This window comes from Pteropus alecto, unplaced genomic scaffold (assembly GCF_000325575.1).
Source record: "Pteropus alecto unplaced genomic scaffold, ASM32557v1 scaffold50, whole genome shotgun sequence".
Classification (NCBI taxonomy): domain Eukaryota; kingdom Metazoa; phylum Chordata; class Mammalia; order Chiroptera; family Pteropodidae; genus Pteropus; species Pteropus alecto.
Genome location: NW_006431918.1, coordinates 2,876,677 through 2,897,601, shown reverse-complemented (window position 1 = coordinate 2,897,601; position 20,925 = coordinate 2,876,677). Strand labels below are relative to the sequence as shown.

Here is a 20,925-nt window from a genome sequence, read left to right as displayed (position 1 = left end):
AAAGAGTGTGTGTGGGGTGGGGAGGGGGAGAGTATAATAAATGAAACGTGAGATAGATTTCTTTTTTGCCTCTTATGGACATATTGTGATTTGCAGAGCAATGGATTATTTCTTAGGAAAGAAAGAATTTGTGTCATCTCTTTGATCTTCCATTTGTGCTCCCCCAGCCATATGTCTTCCCTGCTGTACAGCCCGGGTGCTTATTTGTGTTTATTGTATCTTCAGGGAACTCCTTGAGAAGAATCCACCTGTCAGAGACAATGAATATATTTTCTCTGCAAAGAAGCTAAACACTAAGAATTCCAAAATGTAGCAGGGTTTTATCTTATGAAATGGCTGTCAAAAAGACAAATCAGGGAACTAGAAACAACCTGAGCACCCACAGAATAATCACAGCACGGAACCAGTGCCGTAGGAGCTAACACAGTCAGAGATTACACCTTGAGAGTGGTGCAGCTGGCCGAAGTGCACTGACTTTCCTCGGAGCTTCCAGGACAGAAGAGTGTCCTTTAGGTTATGCTCTGGTGTCACAGCGCAGGGCTTTTCTACTAGGGAGCTGTATATCAAAACTTTCAGAGGCAGCATATATAGCCACTTGGAATATTACCCAAGCAGAGTCCTTTAAAAATATCTTAGTGATGTGGAGCTTTCATTTGGAAGAGTGATGCATGGAGGAAATGGGTGATTTTGGATGGAGATCTACATTACAGAATGGAAGAAATGTTTATCTTATAGCATCAAATAATATTTGAGGAAATTTCATTAAGTGTTGAGAACAATTAATTTTATCCTGCCATTTGGGGGAGATAGTCATATATTTTTTCAAATGAAAAAAAAGAGAAGGGTGGATGTATTAGTTGTTCTGTTGTGTAACAAATTCCTATAAACTCAGTGGCTTAAAAAAATGTCAATATTCCTTCACAGTTCTGTAGGCCAGAGGTCTGGGCATGGTGTAATCGTGTTCTATGTTCACGGTTCATGAGGCTGAAGTTGTGAACTGGATTGAATTCCTGCCTAGAGCTCAGGGTCCTCTTCCAAGCCCACGTGGTCATTGGCAGAATCCAGTTATTTATGGTTGTAGAACTGAGGTCCCTGATATCTTCCTGGCACGTGGCTGGGGGTTGATCTCAGCTTTTTGAGGCAGCTCTCAATCCTTGCCATGACTTCCTCCATCTTCAAAGCCACATTGGAGAACCTCTCTCACGTTAATTCTCTCTGACTTTAGGAAGGGCCGTATCCCTTTTAAGGATTTACCTGATTAGGTCACTTTAATTCGAAGAATTTGAAGCCAAATGATTATTCACTCAATCACGGGGATGATCATCTATTATATTCACAGTCCTATCCACATTCAAAAGGAGAGAATTATATAAGGCATGCGTACCAGGGGATGGAAATAATGGAGGCCATCTGAGAATCTTGCCACCACAGCGCATCTCTGTTTTAGGAGGGAGATTGTGGCAAAGTATGAAGGATGGATTAGAAAGGAGTGAAGATATAGCCAATAGGTGTCTTCTTGTGTACCAACTCCAGTCACATGGTGGGGCTTCCTAGAGCATGGTGCTAAGGATTCACCAAGATCAAAATATCTTCATAATTGACCAAAGGAGAGAGAAGAGGCAGAAAACGCAGTGTGCATGGACCACCCTTGACTTTTGGGGCGTATCCAAGTAGTCCTGGAAATAGATGATGTCAGCCTGGATCAGAGCAGGTACAACAGGAGTGGAGAAGATGCAGAAGATGTAGACACCACGAGGCTGTGATAGACCTTGGACTAGGAAATCAGAGGGAGAAACGAGACGACTTTGCACTGGAGCAGGCTATGCAAGCCATTTCCACAGGTCGCCTGAGTCAGCCCGAAGTATACAAGGATCTGGGTTGAGAGGACATTTGTAGGAGCCTCATAGGTCGAAGCATCCCTTTTGGTAGAAATTAATTTGCATAGGCTTAATACAAAAAGGTTTAATAAAAATAAGGGTCTGAGATGTTGCCTGTGCCCCATAGTAGCCTGTGTTTTCCACAGAGGCCATGGTCTCGGTCCTTGTGCCAGTCTGTTCCTCCTCTTGGATCACATAGCTCTTTGTGGGTGTTTCTCATCTTCATGCCCTTTCCTGTCCTCTTTTCTTGGTCAGGGAGTTTTCCCCATCAGTTCCTTCTCCTCCATTCAAGCAGTCTCGTGTGCTCACTTCTCAAAATAAAGCAATTCTTTTGCCAAGACAGAAGCGCAAAAACTTCCATTTTGTTCTCCATTTCACGTCTCACATCTTTGCCCCATTCCCTATTGTTCTAACCACTGTGAACAGGTGTGCCATGCACGTGGAGATGTTGGAGAACAGTTGCACATCTAGGTCCAGAACTTAGGAGAGACATTAAGGGCAGTGCACCTTTTTTAAAAATGTAAGCCTTCACTTTTGAGCAATATCAGCATCTAAAAGAAATCACTGACTTTACCGCATTAGTGAAGGGAAAGCGTAATGAAAAGTATCACAGTGTTAGCAAAGTGCTTTTATTGACATCATTAACATTCGTAACCGTCTCCCACTTTGAGCTTCTGGGAGTCCAGTGAGATTAGATTGTAATAAAAAAATAAAAAACAGCAGTTACAGCAGCAATCATTAATTAAGCATCTACTCTGTGGCAAGTCATTTATACATGGGGCAATAATGGTGAAGTTTTTTTATGCAAATGAGATCTGAAGCCAGAATGTTTGGGTCCAAGTCTCGGTTTTCAACTTACTAACTGTATCATGATGTTACTTAATCTTCTGGGTCTCAGTTTTCCTATCTATAAGATGAGGATAACAGCACTTGTATCTAGACTTTTTCTACAGACAAATAAATTATGCTACTCAGAGCACTTGTCTTGTACATGGCAAATAAATTATACTACTCAAAACAGAACGGTCTCTTGTATATGACAAATATAAATATTTAAAATTATTTTTCTATATCATATATTTAATCTACACAATTACCCAGCATGGTAGGAAGATTTTCTACTTATCAATGAGAAAACTAGAGTCGTTAAAACAAAAACAAAAACAAAAACAAAACACACACAAAAAAACTTGTCAAATATGAAGTGAGAAAGAATAAAGTTTCAGTTTGAATCCTATTGAGTGATTCTAGAGATCATATCCTTTCCACTCTGCCATGATCTTCTGGATTTGTCCTCTATGTTTGCATTCAGATAATTGGCATAAATATTTTTTTCTCGCAAGTCATTGTTCTGGACTAGATATAATTGACGCCCATCTAATGCATTGTCTAATACACAGGGACTCCATAAACAGATTGTTGTATTATTTTCTATTTCATCATGAGCTATTTAGGACTAACTAAAATGGATGTAATTTGCTAAATTTTTACTAGATCCCCATAGCTTACCTCTCTACTGGAAAGTTCCTCTGTCTCTCTCCCTCCTTCCTTCTCTCTCACATACATTATTGAATTTGAAGACAAGTCAACAGACACACACACACACACACACACACACACAAAATTCTTTCTCTCTCTGGAAAATTTGGTCAATGATAGGGAGAAGGATTTACAGTTGATTATTTCCTTATTTTACATTTATATTTAATAATAGAGAAATTGCATATGGTAAAATAGTAGGTCACCAAATACATGAGAATCAGCAAATAATGGAAAAGGGGTTAAAATGTCTTTGGTTCTATTGGCAATAACTAAGAAATTATAGTATGAAAAATTCAGGTACACTAGATACAAATTGAGCTCCTTCAATAACATCGAAGGATATTTGTAGATATTTTTTATTTACTTTTTGTGGTGTGCACATCTATAAATTTTCATATATGTATAGACTTGTGTAAATACCAGTATAATCAGGATACAGAACAATTCCATCATCCCCAAAACTCCCTCAAAGGTCATGTTTTAAATGAGTCTTTGGGAAAAAAAGGAAATTAAAAGTTTAAACTCAGAAATACAGAAAGAAATGAGAAAATAATGTAAAAAAGATTAAAAACTTGAACAAAATCATAAGACCTGACTTCTTCTTCTGACTCCGCTGCTGATCATATGTGTAACTTTGTAGACCTCCTTAACTTTTTTAAGCCCCAAGTTCTTCATCTTTAAAATAAGAAGGTGAGACTAAATGAGTCCTACAATTCTTATTTGGTTTCAAATTCTAGAATTATGATTACATCAAGTGAACCCAAACATTTCAGAAAGAATATTTAACTTTTAGTTGCTAAAAAAATATATTTCCTCCATTTTTGTCTTATGACATCTTCTGAGACACAGCCTTTAATCTCACGTTTCTATCCATTTCTTAATCTACCCATTGGAAAGAGTATTTACTACCTCATAAAGTATGTAAGGTCACATTTTCTTTAATTCCCTCCAGAATGTATGATTTCATATGATTTCATCATTGTAATGACATTTCACCATATTTCTACTTACATGTGATATTTTGATTGATAAATTCTAATACTTTTTGGTAGCCATCTTCAACAAAAGAAGATGAAACCTGAGGAATGACAAGTGACGGGAGAAATGCCAGCTTTCGAGCTATTCTCTTTATTGTATTTCTGCCTCGTGTTTTCTGTAGGATTGACGTGGGACTATTTTAACAGATGCTTTAATCAGGACCATTTTCCCCTTTCATCTGTGCTGTTTCCTCTGAACTCCAGGAGACTCTGTGCTTAGAACAGAGACACTCAGCGCCTGGAATGTGCCAACTTTTTTTTTTATTGCTTCACATGCTAAACTGCATGAAATATGTGGCAGAGCATTCTCTAGTTCTGTCACTCAAAATCATTTCTCCTGATGGCCATTCAGTATCCCCTCTGGGTGTGATGATCTGGCTGGAAGGTGGCTCTCTGCTGTGGACTGGCCCTTGCTGCTGGACCAGTCTTACTGCAGGGACGAGAGAGTACATCCTGGGCAGTGAGCAGTGGTCGCTCTCTGCAGGCACCCTCCCTTCCACACAGCTGCCATCACTGAGAGGGTGTGACCCCATGGGAAGATGAGGCAGATAACTATGAACATGTGCAAGTTGGAGTGAATGGAAGTCTACTTGTTCATGTCTCCACAGCTAGGGAATGGGCGGGGTCTACCTTTTTTAGTGTCGATTTCTCAGTAGAAAAGTGGCTCTAGGCATAGAGCCTTCTGGTAAGCTAGAAACTCCTGGTACCCCTAGTATTGTAGAATGTGATTACGAGTAGAATGAAAGATTATGAGTAGAATGAATGATTATGAGTCTAAGGGCTCTCGGCTTGAGCATGCTTGGACCAATTGAAGGCCTCTTTTGACCATCACCACTGAGTTTAAGCATAAGTTTCTACTAACAAAAGAATATTTCAATAGCATGGTGGGATGCAGTAGGAGACTGGCTATCATATACAACAAACTCTTGATATTTGTGGATTCAACTTCAGAACATTCAGTCTCTTACAAGCAATCCTAAAGATCATGACATGATTTTTTTTTTTTTTTAATGTAATATGAGGTATGGATTTGAGTAACATGTTTTGTGAGATTAATGTGTGGGACTAAGTCATTAACTGATGGGTGAATCTAGCCAACCACTGGCATCTAAATATCAATGCCAATTTTTTTGCATTCTCCATTTTTTTTTTTTTTTACTCTATAGCTTTTTGTGTAGTGATTTAAACACTTTTTCTTTGTGATATGTGATGAATAGATATCCAGAGAATACGAGACACTGGACAGAAATTATATTTGAGAAATTAAGGGGTCTTTGCAAAGATGTATATTTTGTTAACTTCAGATTTCCCAAGGATCTGTAGCAAAATAATGATTTTACTGTGATATAATTAGTGTGTGTATGATGGTAACCCATTAACCTCTATTAATTTAAAGTAGAAATGATCTTGGTAGTAGAATGTAATGGTCCTTTAGCCCAGTAATCTTGAAACTACTTTACTGTATGCCCTACCAGAGAAATAAACATATCATCTGTATGTTAATTAGCGTATTATAAAAATGCACTACTAACATCTATATCTATCAGTTAAGCTTAGGTTCAGCTTCATATTATAGAAAAATAGCTTAAATATTAGTGTCTAAAACTAGGTGAAATTTAATTTTTTTTCCATGTGAAACCTGGACTATTGACAAAGACTATTTGGTAAATCCATGGTATCATCAAATAGAAAGCTCGCTTCTTTCTGAACTTCTATCCTCACATGGGTTTTCTGCCTCTTGGTACAAAGGAGCTGCTGGATCTCTAGCCATTGCATTCACATTTTAAGCAGCAGCACTGTGATTGCATCATAGTGGCCAAAATGAAGCTGCAGAGAAGGCCAGGAAATGACAACTGTTATTCTAAGTGGCAACATAGTGAGCTAAAAGTTGAGGTTTTGTTGCTAAGTGGGAAAGGAAGATTGGATACCGGAGTAGGCAAGTCACAGTCTACATCCCGTATGTGCTGTATGTTAAATGTTTGTAAAGCTTAATCTCTCTCTTAGTTTTTATATACACATACTTAGTTTTTATAAAAATATAAGTTTTAATATTTTCTTTCTCTATACAAACGGATCATCTTATGCACCTACCAAGGTGTGGACACTTCACCTTGGAAGCAGAAGCATTAGGGGTACTGAGCCCACTTTCTAAGTCACTGACCATCCATGTGAGAAGCACAACCGGGGTACACCTTTCTCCTCCCACCACTCCGCCTCCTGAAGGTGGTTCGTTGGGCAGGACTGCGGACACCACAGTGGGTGTGCAAGCAGTGTGTGCAACCCTGTGCATACTACATGATGGGCTGTCAAGACCAGTCCTGCCAGAGGGACCCCTGGAGGAGAATCGAAGCATTTGTGAAGGCAGTTTATTTTTTTGCACACAATTGAAAATAGGAAAGATATGTATTTTATAAATATCCAGGCTGGATAAAGTGTTTAATGCCTAGTCATCGTGTGTAATATGCTTGCTGTTACTTGCTTTTCCTTAAATCAAACAAAACAAAACACGATCTGAAACGTTATAGATTCTTATTTACAAATACCAGCATATATTCTGTGATGGTCCAGGAAAACTTGTGAACTAGGGTTTCAGCATCAAGATCCTGATAAATTTAAGAATTGATGGTACTGAATCATTTTTCTTTAATTATGTTTGTATTGGTGTGCCACTTTTCTATTCAAGCATATATATTTTCTCATTTGATCACCCAAAATATCCTCAAGGAGTTTGACTAGTATGAGATTAATGTAGAATCGGAGAACTTCCAAGTTGCTGATCAGATGGTCTAAACTTTTAAGGTCTCAAGAAATAAAGCAATTTTCCTAATGCCACACAATGAGTTAAGAATATAGCTACAAACACACATTTTCCACTCCTGGGAAATATTCTTTCCAATTATTTGTTTTTATTTACCCAGAGATATCAACTGCAAATATGAGAAGCATTTACTTTTAAAACAAATGTTATTTTATCCTGAATATTTTTTACTTATCCTCTGTCACTCAGTAAATGCATAGTCTTAACGGTACTGATTGTATCAGAATGACTCTGTCTGTTAATGGTAGTCACTAGCTACATGTGACTGTTTAAAATAACTAAAATGAAAAATTCGGTTCCTCAGTTTCACTAGCCATACTTCAAATGCTCAGTAGCCAGATATGGCTAGTATCTACTGTATCTGATAGTGTAAATTATATAGCATTTCCATCATCATAGAAGGTTCTACTGGCCAGTGCTGTGTTAGAAGGCTATCATATTCTTATTGGGGAATTAGGTTACATTTTTGTTTCGGTTGGTGCAGTGGGGGTGGAGTGGCAGAAACAGTGAAAAAACAAACTAGCAATGTCAAAAGGGCTTAGAAAATAGTTAGCTCTTCAAGAAATATTTTTTCTATTCAAGAGAAAAATGAGCATTTGTGAAATGAGAATAATAAGTGCAACTAAGCAGATAAATGGTTTTAGGAAGTTATCAGCACAATGGATATGTACAGATAGTACCCTAAATAAGCTTTTTTTGGAGGAAACATTTTGGGTCATGATTTTTATCAAAGATAAGGCATTTGGGGGTAGTGTTCATTTCAGAGCCCTATCTGAAGTTTTAAACACTTTGAATGAATGTGAAGTACCCAGAGAAGAACAGGGGAGAAAGCTGAGTTCTGTCTTTTAGGATAAAAGCCCACCTTTACCTATGCACACACAATCATATACTCATAGGTCTTTGTTCTGATTGAGTTGAAACGTTTAAATTCATTTTTATGACTTGTACATGGCAATATTGTGCATTGGACACAACCTAGATGGTGAATTAAATTAAAATTAGCCTCTCACCAATTATTCAGCAGCCTCAGTGATCTCTGACCCTCCCACAGACAGCCTCACAGCCTAATGTTAATTACTACTGGAAAATCGTTGGGAGCTTTGAGGAGGGGATCTAAGTGGAGGAAAACAGTGAAGGCATGAAGTAGAAAGTAGATATGAATTCAAAGAAAGGAAATCTCAATATAGAGTGAGAAGATAAAAGACATTTTATGACGCAAGATTTGAACTTCCTTTGAAGCATAAATGGGATTTTGAGAGAGACAAAGAAAGCTAGGCTCTTCTGAGTCAGTGATGATCCATCATGAAGATGAGAATGTGCTTGCATTTTGGCAAGGGTGGAGGCTGGCAACAGACCACAAGAAGGCTTGACAAGAACAGAAAGCGTGTGTTTGAAGTTGGTGTTAACAGCATTGGCTAGAGAGGTGGCATACAGCAAGGAGAGAGAGGAGCTTAAAATCAAGGGTGTTGGATGGATGCTGTTGCCAAAGGTGGCCTCTGTAGATTCGTGGTTTGGGAGGCGGGCAACCAAACTGTCTTTCAAGGCAGTGAGTCCTGGAGGATCAGACAGATGGTGAGCAACGGTGGAGACCAGAGGGTGTTGCTGTAACTTAGGAAGTCACTAATATTTACTGAGAACCTAGTGTCCTCCAGACACTGTTCTAGACACTGGGGATACAACTGGGACAAGCCGAAGCCTGATTTTGAGTGCAATGGGTGGAAGGCTACTGGGTATTAAGAAAGGAAAAAGTAGTTAGAAGATCTAAGAGGCTTATTAATCCCTCACATTCCAGAATACTGGCATCAAAAAAAGAGATTTATTTTAGGCCATTTATATGAACACATTTGTTTGAAATTTCTGTTTTGTTTTGTTTTTTTCCAAACTCATTATAATGTTGAAGGTGTGATAGTTCCATGGAGGTGGAAGAGGGATAAGGTCCTTTTATTGGCTTCTGCCTTATGCAAAGAGGTCAGAGAAGGGAAGAAGTCCTAGTAATTCTGGCAGAGAACTTCAAAAGGAAGTATCTGCCTTTATTTTTAGGAAATGACAGGTGCAGTGGCCACTGCGGCTATATATGATTAGAAGGCAACAGACCCTCAATGACTGAGTCATTCATCCCAAACAAACAAACAAACAAACAAAACGACCTTCACCCCCTCCACCATCACCAAACACCTTAAATGCTTACCTTGTGCCCTGAGGACACAGCAGTAAATAGTCAGACATGAGAAGTGTTTGGTGGGGAGTGCCCAGGAGCACAGAATCGAGTTTGATGCTGGTGCCTCAGGCATGCTCTATGGTGCCCTTGTCTGTAGAGGCTGCTGCCATGTGCACTCTAGATCAGAAGAAAGGAACAGCCAGGCTGAAAAAGATTATCAAACAACTGAGGACAATAGTGGAGGGAACTTTTCTTCCTTCCATCCCTAGCATGGTAAATGACTTGAACTTTCCTGATCCTGAAAGCCAATATGTTCTTAAATATATATACACATGCATACACACACATATATGCACTTATATACATACACACACATATGTATCTTCTCTATAAGTCTGCACACCTTCTCTATAATTATTCTGTAGAACAAAGCTAATGTCGTGCAAAAATAAAAATGAAAGTAAATATGTACCTAGAGGCTTAATATATTATTAGTTTTAAACTTGTTTTATAGATAAACATCTGAAAAAAAAACAACTTCAGTGTTTTCTAGTTTTTATTTTGGATCAGATTGACAGACCCAAATCCAATGCCCATCCTTTAGAGACCAAGAGATTTGAATGCCAGCCCACCATGGGCATCAAGATGGGTGTCAGCGAGGACTGGAGCCCTTTAAAGAATGTGTGAAGCTACATCACACACATATAAATACATATGTGATAAATGCTTTTGATTAACCAAGTAGAGCATGCTCAGAGTGTATAGAAATAAGTAAGCTACCATTATAGCCTTTAGTATAGTTACTTTACATGTTTATATATGCTCAATTCTATATTAGTTCCATATTTAAATAAAATGCTTATCTTTCTATATATTTCCACGATACTCAACCAAAGAGAATGATGAAATGAGTTATTATACATCTATAAGGTAGAATTTCTATAGCATTAAAGTTTATGTTTTTTTCTTTTGTTTTTTATTTTTAATTTTTATTGAAGGGCATGGGAATATATTCATGCTAAAATGTTGAGTAAAAAAAATCAAGTTATACTATTATGTTTTCGTTATAACATTATATAGGTAAAAATGAAAAGAATATTAAAAATATAACACTAATCTTATAAGTATAATGTTTACAGTTTTATTTTATTTATATTTTAGATTTATTTGTTCATATTTTTATATTTTGCAATTCTACACTGGGTAGAACAATCTCTTATAATAATAAAAAAGAATTTAAAAATAGTTCTAATTATCACTTTTTTTTTGTTTTAAAGATTTCGTCTCTGATTTTCACTTAAAAGATTTATGTAATTGTCACAGATAGTTGAAAATTGTCATTTTCAATACTTCTCATTTTATAATTTGATCTGAGTTCAGAGGAAACTGATTTCAGTATTCTTTTCTCTAATGAAACAGAAATATTGCCAGCAGCCTTCTTGTGGAATTTTTAGCACTTTCAAGGCCAGACAGAATGTTGCATGTGAAAAGATTGAAAAATTCCTTTAGGCAAACATTCTTAAGATCCAAAATATTTGAAAATATGTATTTGAACAGCTGTGTTTTAATTTGATATTTTAAAATCGTTTAGCTCTTCTTGATGCAGGAAAGTTCTTAGTCTTTTTTTTTTTTTTTTTTTTTTTTAAGACTAGTAGTTATTTCCAGAACAAATTTACTGCGAAGTGAGGAGCATTTGTTTATCAAACTGTAGAGTCTTGTTTATAAAAGGGACCTCACTCCTGGTTTGGTGGTTCTTCAGTTGCTGTTGGTCTCACAGCTCTTGGTGTTTCAGAAAAAGTTACAGTAACCTTAGAGATAGGTACTAGATATTTTGCCAAGGTGAATACACATTGTTAATGAGTTACCTACCACTCATTCTTAAATGACACTTATCATGCTATTCATTACGTTTCCCCAAAGGAAAGATGCCTACAGATAAAGGGATTTTTATGGGAGCAAGTTTGCTTTTGAAATCTGCTGATAGTCACCTTCCAGAATTTAATGCTATCTCAGAGGGGATTATCTAGGGTGAATGAGAGTTCCCAGTGGTTCAAAGAGTCATTCAAGTGAAAAATTATTTAGCTCTCAGTCATCTAAATTTGCACATTTATTTCAGTTATTATTTCTTCTGAAAAGCTTATAAAATTTATTGTGTGATATTTAAGGATTGATATTAACCTCATCTAAGGCCTAACTCCAGTAAGCGGTGGCACCATTAACACAAAGTTCCCCACATGTGGAATCATGGCATCTTCAGGACATATGGAAAGGCCCTTTCAAGAAATCAGAACCCTCTTCATTTGGACATTAAGGTAGATACGAGTAAACAGGAAATCCCACAGATTCAGGTATAAGATAGTCCTTGAATTGGAGTCTTGATCCTCTCGCTTACTGAGAAACGCGAGCAAGGAATTTATTCTCCCCAATGTCACCTACATGCTGGGATTGTGAGGGTTGAATGACATGATGTAATTCCTTCAGCTTAATACTTGGCTCATCATAATAGAAGATTTTAATGAATGAATAGCCCAGGCAGGAGAAGGTGTTGCTTATTTAAAGATAACTGAGATGACGTTAATTTTGGAGGCCAGAACAAAAAGTAGACAATAATGCCCTTTAATCTGCACAGTTGTGAAGCGTCTAGGAGCACGAATGAGTGTGATCCCTGACTTGGTACAAGCTAAGCCCCTACTTTATCGGTTTCCTCTTTATACCAAAGAGCTGACAGGGCTAAGCTTACTGCTTTAGCTGGTAGCACAGAGGCCATTTGCTAAAGATTGTGGTAGTTTTAAAACCTGCACAGTCTTTGAAACTTGGTGAGTTGGATAACTCCTGAAATAGCTTTATTGTAGTTATTTAACTACAAGTATCTACAAATTGTGGAGGGGAAAATTTTTTAAGTATTTGGTATAGTTGTCTTCTGTTGTATAACAAACCAACCCAAAATGTACTGGCTTAAAACAATATGTGACCCATTATTTCCCACAATTCCATGGGCTGCCTAGCTGGGCTCAGCCATCCTGTGGGTGGGCCATCTAGGGCTGGCCTCTGCTGGGGTGTGTTACCCAGTTGCTGAAGCTTTCATCCTGAGCTTGTTCACATGAAAGTGGTTGCAGGGCACAATTCTAAGAGGACAAAGGAGGAAGCCCTTGAGGCCTCGGCCCCAGATGTCACATAGCATCACTTCCTCCAGGTATTATTGGTCCAGGTAAGCTACCAGCCCGCTCCAAACTCAATGAGAGGGAAAAAGGCAAAACAAACTCTACCTCTTAATGGAGCAAGTGTCAGAATCACATGGCCAACAAGCATGGGCATAATTGTTGTGGCCATTTTTGAAAAAAAAAAAAAAAAGTCTACCTCAGCATTTCATGAGAACTAAGGTGGATTTACAACAAAGAAAGTGATGCTAGGTGATAAATACGGGACAAAGAGCTCCCGCAGATGACTGTCTAATCACATGTACCTTGCCAAGTTGATTGTTTTCCATTACTCGGATGACTATATGTCCAGGTTTGTTTAGGATAGTCTTGTCTGTCTGCTGGCCCAGACTGAAAATAAAAATAGCTCTCCCTTCCCCTCTCAAAATATTCAACTTCGGTTAATGAATTCTACATTCACATTAAGTGTGGTTCGTCTGTACATTTTATACTTTGAGATTCTGTCATAAAAATGATAAAATAAAGATGCCATGATAAAAATCACTTTGACTAACCTCTGAACTTTCTGCATCATGAGCACTTTGGAGGAGGGGCGTATCCGGAGAAAGGAAATTAGAAAAAGTTCACCATCTCAGGAACTTCTGCCACTGACATATTAGTTTATAGCAGTGGAAACTGTTAGCAGGAAGGAGCCTACTGAGTGAGACTCTTTGTCAGAACTGCCCAAGGATTAACTTCATCTGAGAGTAAGACTCAGAAAGAAATAAGCAGAGAGAGGAGGTACCACCGAGAAGGGAAAAACTCAATATTCATCTCCCTGTCACCAAAAATGAGGTAATGTGCCAAATCTTACATATTCTAACTAGTAATTTCATGTCGACTAATTATTGCAGAAAGTATATCTAAATAAGCATTTCACTGAAAGGAAAACACACATAAAGCAAAATAATGACAATGACAACAAACACATGGAAAAGCCATTGTGGCTAAAAGTCAAAGAAATACAAATGAAACCATCGTGATGTAGTATTTTATGCTGTTAATGCTCTCCCCCCTTTTTTTTTTTTTGCTTGCCAGAATGATAATATCTAAATGTCTGATATAACATATATAATTAGTCAATGAGAGGCAAAAATGAAGTGCCCTAATTCTGAAGCCAGACTGTTTGGAAGAAATCAGTGTAGAATATGCTCTAGGAAGGAAAGAGAGGCGCGTCATTATTATTTTAGGTATAAAGAACAGGACCAGAAGAAAGAGCTGAGGCAGCAGCCAGAATTGTGGGATGAAGAGAAGCTTTAAACAGATCAAGATATTAAAATTTTAATTTTACTTGGAATAGAATTATTTCATATCTAATGTAATTGTTAATATCTGGAAACAACCAGAAAAGACCATGGAGCCTTTCTGAGGTTATTATTCAGGGGAAGAAAGAGTTATCCAAAAGAATGGATTTGAAAGCTACTCTATGACACAAATAATGCTATTTCTTGAGTTCTCTGTACAAATCCAGCTAATTCGAAAAGTTTCTTACCTATTTACTGGATAAGTGAATGCATCCACACGTAAACAGGTGTTTCAGTTGATTGAGCTGAGTGACGTGCTGTGCTGTTTGTATTTCCCACCCATCTTGTAATCACCACCAGCATTTGTTTGCATCCATGTGTTTGCTCGGGGATCTATGTGGATTCCAGTGTCTGGAAACTGGAACACCTTTACAGAGGTTTTGTGTGAAGTGAGGGGTGGGAAGAGACAGATGGTTGGAAAGGATGACAAGGCATCTCTTCTCTAGTTCCTGAGACTGGGTGATACTGCGTGGACGGGATGGGAAGGCTCCAAAAACCAACTCTCTTCAGGAGACTGAGATTCTAGAGAGGTGAGTCTTTCTAGTTGGTGATGGCCCAGGTGTAATATGCACCACAGAGCTGGGAAGAGGACTGTGTTTCCTGGCTCAGCAAGGAATCAAGCATTGCTTCAGCAGGTCGAGGACTAGCAGCTTTACAAGCATCCGTAGACCGCTGACTTGGCATGGAACGAAGGCGTTCTCACACCGCTCCTGCTGCAGTGGTGGGGCTTAGGCTCCTTTCTGAAGCGGGGGCTTAGGCTCCTTTCTGAAGCGGGATTTGGACAGCACAAATGCTAAGTGAAGTAGGAGAGGAAAGGGAGAATGACTGCCATTGATTAAGTCCCTTTTTTCAACTTTCAAAATAATTGATAGAATCTTTGAGAGGGGCTGATTTCTTACTTAGTAGGTAGGGTCTTAGAATCCTTGTAATTTTAGCCTATAAATATGACCCCATTCAGAGTAAAAAGCTGGCTAGTCTAGCTAGAGATACACATATATTTAATTTGATCCTTGGTTTAAGTAGTACGAGCATTATTTTTATATCCCTTTTTCAGATAAGAAAACGAGGCTTAGATAAGTTCATATTAAGGGCACACAGCTAATAAACTAGTACAAGTGAGACTCATCTTAGTAATTTATTTTCTGTATCATCTATGCATCACCCAGTATAAATGGTAATTCATTTCTGATTACGATAAATTGTGCATCCACTGAGCATCAGTAGCAAAATGTGCAGTAAACAGCTGCTAAGCTCTTAGTGTGTTATGACATGATCATGCAGACTCGATCATTCATTTTGGTTTTATAGGGAAGTTATGGGAGAAGTTGATTTCTTCCTGATTTTTACTTAGCAATCGCAGCTCGACAAGTGTAAAGGATGCCAAGTAGGGAAGCTGTGTCATGCCCCCCACAAGTGAACTGTCCCATGCCCATTTTATGACGAGTTTTATCTCACACTCACCAGACTCGCTATCAAAAAGACTTTTTACAAAAGAACGACTTTTCTCTATGGCAGACCATACAAATTCTTTACACATTGATTATGCTGCTATTAATAACTAGCTCTATCCCCTTTATGAGACATTGGATTCTTTTTTGGACCATGTCTAGATCCAGGTGATTTAAATTTCAATTTGCATCTTTTCTGCCCAGCTTCTCCCACACACATAAGCAAAATAGTATTTGAGCATACTACTTAAAGTTTCACAGACCTCTGGCTACGTGGGTTTCTTTCCACCCACTTGGACAGACTTAGGTAAAGCAAATGAAAGTTCATGTGCTCCTTTCTCTTCTCATATATTTTTGTGGTTTCACTTGGCAGCTTTAATAAATGTAAGGTTCAAGTTGTAGGTCCAGTCTTGGGCTTTTCACAACTAATTTACAACTTTGCAACGTTGTTTGCTCAACCTATGGCCATCCAGGAATAGATTTATCTTCTCAGCCATGAGATGATCATGTTTTCAGCAGATGAGGGAAATGCATGGAGAAGGCGCTCAGGACTAGTAGGACCTCTACAGTGAGAACAAATTGGCCGCAGCAGGTTAACCTGCCTGGGAGGAAAAGCGGCATGCACAGCACGCACATGCCACATCGCCGGGGAATACAGTGGTCGCGGGCTCCCACAACGCACAGCCCCAGCTTATCTTTTTCTGTTTTTAAAGTAGGCTTTTTCCTTGGCGTGAGTAATATTCTTTCATTTTGACACAATTGAGAAAGGCGGTGAGCCTCTCTCATGCCAGCCATTACTGCTAGTGATTTCTAAGTAGCATTCACTGCACTGCTCATCCTCAGGCTCTCTAGATCCAGGATCAGCTGGTGCGGGAGTTAGTCATTGCAGGACTCTGGGAGAATCTCATGCAAGGAACAATGTGCCTACACTGATGCCCAATATAGAATAATTGCAATGATACGTTTTCCCATCAGGTTATCTGAAGGAAGATGAATTGTTAGAAATAATTGTTATGGAAAGAACAGAACTTCTATTTTTGTTGTAACCCAAAGTTAGTGGAGAATCGTTGTTTGCAGAGCTTGATGATTGGAAAGATAGCATATTGATGAATAATGTGTTAATCTGACAGGAAGTTGGGTGGTCTATTTGCTTGCTCTTGATTTCCAATAGGACTTGGGAAGCTGGATATTGAGAGATAAGTGCTATGTAGAAACACTTGAGTGCTTTTCTTTCGCATTACAAAACTTAGAGAAAAAGCCCCTACAGCTCTTTGAGGAGTATAAAATTTTTGTCCACTTAGGTTTCATATTATTTTTTCAAAGAGTAAACAAAAGTGTATTTTTCTAAACCTGACAGATTTTTCTCAGCTCTCTTTTCTTTGGTCCTGTTCTTCATACCCCAAATCATAACGATGTCTGTGTGTTCACACATTCCCCCCCACCTCCACCAATATTCTCTTGGCTAATTTCTGTCCATTCATCAAAACTAGCTCAGGTAGTTCTTTTTCTGGGATGTCTTCCTTGACTATTCTTTTGTCTAAGGCTGGATTAGGTATCCTGTTCCATTCCCTTAATCACCAACGGATGGCGAACCCTTGCCACACCACTTAGTCTGCTGTGTTGTGGTTTCTCTTTTCTTTCCTCTTTCTGTTCCCACACCAGCATCCTTCTCTCTATTCCGAACAGCAGAGTTCTAGTAAAAGGGGAGCTAATGGCTACTCACTCTCCTGCACACATATACGTGTGTAAGTGTAGTATATATATACTGTGCACAAATGTTTGCATAAATATATACAAATGCTTACGTTTATTATAAATCTTAACAGATATAAAGGTGGCAGGCAATTTACAAATAATAAAATATGCAATGCTCTATTAAATTCCATGCAGTCACCGATTCTCAAATTAAGCATGTTGTGTTTGAATTGTTCTTTGTATTTAAAAATACTAGATTCAGATTTGATATTTCTATTGTAGCAGGTGTGGAGCGGGGAGGTAATATTGTGGAAACTCTTGAGTGTGATCCTACACTACATAAGTGCTCCTTTCGGCTTAAAAGATTTCAGCGGAGACACCAGAGTCAGAGAGGAAGGTGGAGGTGTTAGAGATTAGATAAATGGGCCCTAAAAGTAACTTTCTTTTCCTTGGTGACATGATTTATGCATTCCTTTCAAAGCTTTGGTATTTCTGCTTTAAGTTATCTGTAATTATTATCCTCATCACCAAGAGATTTTTCTCACATCTTTTGATATATTATTTTCATTTAGTATTTCTTGTGCAAATAAGGAAGTTAAAGGCATGTCAGGTGGAACAATTGGTCACAATGTAGAAGCCATACCCAAGATCTTACCAGACAGATTGCACAATGTCAGGGTAAAAGAAAATTTTTATTAGAAATCTCTTTATTTCAAATGTAAGGGCAGCTTATCTTTGGACTTTGCAGATGGCATTTTCAAAGACTAAATACTTTTATTTCTGCCCTTTACTGTTCTTGATAATTTTTCCACGAGACAGTAGTTCTAGTAAGTCAGAGATCTTTGCTTACTTTGTTTACCGCTACATCCTGGCACCAACTAAATGCCTGGCGCATATTAGAAGCTCAATAAATATTTGTCCCCAGCTGGATATTGAGTGGAACTGTAGCTGTGTTACATGTGGACCACGAGGAAATCATAACTGATATCCAGGCTAGTTAAAAAGCATTGGAGTCCCCGCTACAACTTAGTGGATTTATAACAGCTGCGAAAGGGCACAGGCAGGAATTCAGTTTCTTAAATGTAGCCTGGGGCATACGCAATGTGTAATTTTGCGTATATCACCTTGAATTATTGGAGCAACTAGGTAGATGATATGCATAATAGTGACCAAAGAATCAAGGATGTAATAGTAGAGCGTAAGTATCATAAGCTTCATTTTTGTGAGCTGACATCCAATATGTTATGTTTGTACTAGTTCCGTTTTCATGCCAGCTTTTCCAGGAAGGTCTAAGTTGAAATAGGCATGAGTTTAAGGCAAATGATAGTGCTAATAATAGCAATATATATTGAGTGTTTCCAATATGCCAGGTCTGTCCTAAGCACTTTATACTCATTATTTCACTTAAAACTGACAGAGGCTCTGTGAATTAGCTAGTCTGATCATTCCACCTTATTAAAGAGAAAATAGGGACTTAGAGATGTTTATATTATTATTATGTTTATGTTTATGTTATTATGTTTTACTGTAGGGCATTTAAATTCAGAAAGTAGCAGCAATAGAAATATATTGGAAAGGCAGCGAGGTACGGTGGAGAAAGTAGATGGTTGGTAGAAAACCTTGATTTGGTTAATTTATCTCGATTACCTCACAACCACCTCTGGGCCTCAGTTATCTCATCTGTTACATTACAGTAGGTCTTCAAAAGCCTCTGCAAGTCTCCAGCCATGCCACCTTGAACAAGCCCGATCCCATCTGATCTCGGAAGCTAAGCAGGGTTGGGCCTGGTTAGTACTTGGTTGGGAGACCACCCAAAAAGACCAGGTGCTGTAGGCGTAAAAAAAAAAAAAAAAGAATCATAAGCTGACAAGGTCCTTGCAATCTGTAAGGTCAACTAAGGGTTGCCTTGCCTTAAAAAAAAAAAACAAAAAAAAAACTCTGCAGTTTTTTAAAAAAGTTGCTGTAATTCTCGTTTTGATTTTCTCCTTCAGTAAACCCACCTATTGTTTCTGTCTAATGGAAACTCTTCTTGTTTTCTCTTTTTCTTTCCATATTTTTCCCTTTTGTTTGGCTTTTCATCATGATTCTGCTGTTCTGTGAGTCAAATGGGATTTGAGGCTGAACCGAGAGCCAAAATAACAAAGCTTAACACTTCCTAAGGGAAGCCATATTTCACAGTAAATTTCTCTTCTTTTGACCCTTATCAGAGTTGAAAGTTATTTCAGCCAAATTAAGGATTAACAAGATTTTTGTTGGATAGCTTGAGGCTCTCATTGCTAGCCAGATGTCATTTAGGGAAATTGTGTTCTGCTTTTCACTAAATCTGCATCTTCACTTTTTCATTCATTTCATTCATTTTATCCATTCATTCATCCCGCTACATAACATGTAACAAATTCTGCCATTCTGGAGCCAGTGCCATAGTGGATCACAATGAGTGTCGCTTTCCTTATGTCCAGGGAGCTATGCAGCAGAAGGTATGAGATGGCCGTATAAATTGACAATCAAAAAATTTAACAGCGTGTTGTAGTAAGTGTTACATAAAAAGCATGTGCTAGGTATTATGAGGATATGAGGAAGCTTGCTAAAGCCCAACTAAAAGTGTCGAGGAAGCCTTATTGAGGAGAGGAGATGTAAGTCGTATTCTGACGATTTTGAAAAGTATGGGTTTGATAAATTGGTGATTTTCTATCCCTAGTGACAGCACAAGAAAAGGTGACATAAGAACATAGTATCTCAGGGAATACTCTCATCCTCTATTTTTTAAGTAACTTTCTCCAGCCAGGGTAAAGCCGAGTTGCCATAGAGACAGCTTTTAATGCCAGGAGAGCCTGCTCATAATGTCCACAGAGAGAGAGAGAGAGAAAATAACTGCCTAGGATTCTGAAGGAGGAGGGACCATGCGAGGCTGTGGCAATGTGGGAAAGCCTGGAGGAAGGGCGGGATCTGAACTGGACCTTAAGCGGATGAAAGGCTGGCAGAGATTCCTGTTCAAAAAACTCAGGGAATAAGAAGGCTGAAGAATATTCTAGGTTGGGAAAAACTGACTATAAGGGAGAGAACCAGCTCTCCAGATGGGGCTGGGTGACAGCGTGAAGACTAGCTTTGCTAGAGAAGAAAGGGTAGCTGTCAACATCTGGCTATAATGTTGGAAATGGATGAACTCAGATTTTGTAATGTTGTAAATGTCATATGAAGGCATATGGCACCGATGAAAGCCCCGGTCCAAGAGATAAATGGTTTAGGTTAGAATTTTGGCTATGACACTTTTTAGTTGTGTGATCTCAGTCATGTTTCCTAATTTCTCTGAAATTTACTCACCCATAAGATGTGGATCATACTGTTTTCCTATAAGTTTAAACTAATCAGCAAAAACTTACGTATGTATTTTGTAAATTGTAATATTCTAGGCAAATAAATAGGTACATGTGTAGCCAAGAACTCATAAGTAGAGAGACATGAGAAAACTGGAGAATGTAAATAGTGGAATTCAAGATGGATTTGATGAGGAGGAGAGAAAAGTTAAAAAAAAAAAAAAAGACAAGAGGCAGTGGTAGTGAGCCAAGATGAGGGCCTGTATTCAGAAATCATTTGCGTCAATTCTCAGGCTGAATGTGGTCAACATGGGATTCGGCACAAGGACTCTACCTATAATGGTATGCTACATCCCCCAACACACATGCACATCCTCTTCACCAAATTAATGTGGCCCAAGCCAAAGGAGGTTTTTAAAAATGGAATTGGAGAATAAGAAGGTGACAGATAAGGTGACAGATATTCTTTTCGGCACAGTAAGGTTTAGAAAAAGGCTGATGGAGATAATCCTTCTCTAGCCAGGTGTATGATTGG

The 20,925-nt window shown here is 38.3% G+C and overlaps 1 protein-coding gene and 1 pseudogene across 1 annotated transcript in view; both read left to right on the top strand.

Moving 5' to 3' along the window:
- INPP4B (inositol polyphosphate-4-phosphatase type II B) overlaps positions 1-20,925 on the top strand; it is a 557,392-nt gene that overhangs the window by 144,100 nt on the left and 392,367 nt on the right. The gene's annotated exons all lie outside the window — the stretch shown is intronic.
- LOC112475189 lies at positions 18,794-18,912 on the top strand (annotated as a pseudogene).